A 3,806-nucleotide genomic window follows, 5' to 3' on the forward strand; every position below is an offset into this window, starting at 1 on the left:
CTTGAACAATTCACTTCTCTGAATTTTGGCTTTCTTATCTGCAAAATGAGGATGAAAATAGGAATTATCTCATAGGGTTGTAATGAGGATTAAATGAGTTAATGTGTATAAAAATAGTGCTATTGTAGTTTGTGAAAAAAATATTCAACATGATTAATCATCCGGGAAATGCAAATCAAAATCGCAAGATATCACTTCACATTTGTCAGAATGGCTATTATCAAAAAAGAAAGATAATAAGTGTCAGTGAGGATGTGGAGAAAAGTGAACCCTAGTACACTGTTAGTGGGAATGTAAATTAGTACAGCCATATGGAAAACTGTATGGAAGCTCCTCAAAAAGTTAAAAATAGAATTAATATGATCCAGCAATCCCACTTCTGAGTGTATATATAAAAATGAATTAAAATCAGTATGTTGAAGAAGTATCTGCACTTCCAGGCTCACTGCAGCACTTTTCATAATAGGCAAGGTATAGAAATCACCTGAGTCCATCAACATGCGATTGCCAGCTAAGAAAGAGGCATGGAATTGATTTTTCGCTCGTAGCCCCCAGCAGGAACTAGATTTCATAATTACCATCTCCCTAGCTGTGAAGGAATAAGTTTTATTTATATAAGACATTTAGAATAGTTATTTGTTATGGGTAGCTCTAGGGAGCTAAAACACTGGTAAACACACAGACTAGGAAAACTAGCACAGCAGACCAGATGAGAGAAAGCTGAATCCCAGGTATTTTCAGAGGCAAGACCTCCAAGTAAGCTGATTGACATTGCAGACATTCATAGAAGTTCAGAAACTGGGAGCACATACCTCCTACTGAGATGACCCAAAAAATGACAGATGAAAGTCCTAGAAGCAGTTAGACTCCTAGATTCTCTCACTTAACAAGCTCAGGGGAAAACCTTCATTCCTCATTCTCAACCTAAAATCTGCAAAATTATTTCTTTGTGTATACACTGAACCAGGAGGACTTTGGAGTCAGCAATACCAGACACAGTTGAAAGCAACAGTATCATAATGGAGCAATAATTTAAGTGAAGGTGTATGTGATACTTAATTTCATGAGTCAACTTGATTAGAGCACAGGATGCCCCAATATCTGGTTGAACACTATCTCTAAGTGTGTCTGTGAGGGTGAAACATGAAGTAGTTTATCCTCATCAATGTGGATAGGCATTATTTAATCCATTCAGCGTCTTAATAAAAAAGGTAGAGGAAGGGAGGATTCACTCTCTGCCAGACTTCTTGAGCTAGATCATCAATCTTTTCCTGTCCTTGGGGAAACTCATTTTCAGGCTGTCAGCCTAGGTCTGGAATCTACACCATTGGCTCCTGCAGACCCTGTGCTCTCAGAGCTGCAAATAAAACACCAGCTTTCTGGAGTCTCCAGCTTGCAGACAGAGGATCCTCAGACTTCTCAGGCCTCATAATCACAATGAGAAAATACAGACATATACAGAAATGGACATATAGATATAGACATAGACATCCTCTTGGTTCTTTTTCTCTGCAGAATCCCAGTATGGTGCACATGCTTAAATGATTAGGATCTTCCATGTGCTTCTCCCATTGGGCTCCAAAGAAAGGAATTAGACGATTACTCTCTGGAAGCAAACAGCTGTACTCTTTCTCCACCACAGTACACCTGTCCAGCAGGTGAGAAACCCTGCCTATGTCCCCTAAAGTACTTTTTCAGAGTACTTTTCAATTTTACATATGAACAGAGAGCAAAGATCACCGCACAAGTTGTTGAACAGCTCTGGGATAAAGGACAGAGAGCAAATATAAACAAAAAACTAAAGAAGAACACAAAAAGAAGCCAATGCAGAATCATGTAGAAAGCATTTTAAAACCCTGCAATTTGCCTTTAGAGATAAAAGAAGCTGTATCCATGAAAGAATAATGTGATGCAATTAGGACAAGAAAGTAAAAAAGTTATGTTAGAAATGAAGGTATAAGAAATAATTTGATAGAACTGTCTAGCTGGAAAAGGCACTCTGAAAGTAGAATAAAAAGACGTAAACAAAGTAGAAGGACAGACTAACAGATAAGAACATCAAGAAAGTCCAACAATGGAATAATGAATTCTTGAAAAAGAAGAGACACAATGAGGGGTGGGAGTGGTAAAGGAACTTATTTAAAAATAATACTAGAGGGGGCCAGCTCTTTGGCATACCAGGTAAAGCTGCCTCCTGTGGTGCCAGCATCCCATATAGGTGCCGGTTCAAGGCCTGGTTGCCCCACCTCTGATCCAGCTCTCTGCTATGGCCTGGGAAAGCAGTAGAAGGTGACCCAAGTCCTTAGGCCCCTGCACCCGCATAGGAGACCTGGAGGAAGCTCCTGGCTCCTGGCTTCAGATCAGCGCAGCTCCAGTCATTGCGGCCACCTGGGAGTGAACTAGCAGATGAAAGCTCTCTCGCGCTCTCTGCCTCTCCTTCTCTCTGTAACTCTTTCAAATAAATAAATAAATCTTAAAAAACAATAATACTAGAAAAATTCCCACAACTTAAGAACACGTGTTTAAAGACTGAAAACAGTCAGCCAAGTGCCAGTTCAGTGAAAATGAGAAAAGACACATAATCAAGATACATGATTGTGACTAGAACTCTGGGAATAAACAAGAGATTCTAATTTTTTTTTTAATAAAGAGAGTAATCATTTATTCGAAAGGCATGGAGAAAGGGGGAGGAGGAAGGAAGGAGAACTGAGTAGGAAGCAAAGTAGTTGGGACTCCAACCAGGCACTCTGATATGGGATGCAGGGGACCCATGGGGGAGGTTTAACCTGCCCACCGTACCTAAAACTTTGAGTCAAAACAGCAACAGCGGTCACATATAAAGAAATTACTCACCAACAAAAGTAAAGGAATCCTAACGGCACAGTGTTTCTCAAAATACTGGGAGCTAAAATACTCCAGTATTCTGAGTGAAAATCATTTTCAACCTAGAATTCGACGCTTCACTAGAATGAAGAGGGCGACAGACCTGCACGCTCTAAGGGATGGGGCTGGGAACCAGCACCTGGCTGCACTGTTCCTGAAGGAACTGTGGGAGGACCTGTTCCCCAATCCGAGAAAAAGGAAGCTGCAGATTCCGCAGAGAACCCCTCTCGGGAGTGAGAAGACAGACCCTGCCAGGATGGCAACGAGGGAGACCCGGGGCCCTCTGTGGAGTCGCCTCTGAGACTCTGATGTGCAAAGAACAAGGTGAGGCGCGGGACATCTTATTAAAACGGATTTTGATTCAGGAAGTCTGGGTGGTACCTGGGATTCGGTGTTTTTCCACAAGCTCCTGCTGGTTCAGGGGCTACACTTTGGGAGCGGAGAACAACCAGTCTACACTGTACCCCGAAAGGGAGGGGGTGGAGAAGGAGAGAGAACTGCCTTTGGGAGACAACTGGGGATAGACTAGTGTCAGGCAATTGTAATACAGTAGGCGAAGAAGAGGAATGGAGGAGAGGGAAAGAATAATTTTTTCAAATTTATCCGAGAGGGAGAGACGGGGACAGAGAAAGAGAGTCCTGAAGAAAAAATAGGCGTACTCCGAGACCTGCCACTGGTAAAACCTGAGGAGGAAGGTGGACTATCGTGACCCACCCAAGCTCGGTGGTCCGCAGGGGATGTATCTGGAGCAGCAACCTGCACCGCTACGCAGACCGCCGGGACCCGCGATTCAGAGCCCTCGCGCCTCGCGGGCAGTGGGCGTGGCCTCGTCCTGGCCCGGCCTTCGGTGGGCGGAGTCTTTCCCCTACATTGGCGCGCCCACGGCAGTGCAAGGATTCGGATTGGTGGCTTTTGAACCCGGA

Source organism: Lepus europaeus, chromosome 16 (genome assembly GCF_033115175.1).
Source record: "Lepus europaeus isolate LE1 chromosome 16, mLepTim1.pri, whole genome shotgun sequence".
Taxonomy (NCBI): Eukaryota; Metazoa; Chordata; class Mammalia; order Lagomorpha; family Leporidae; genus Lepus; species Lepus europaeus.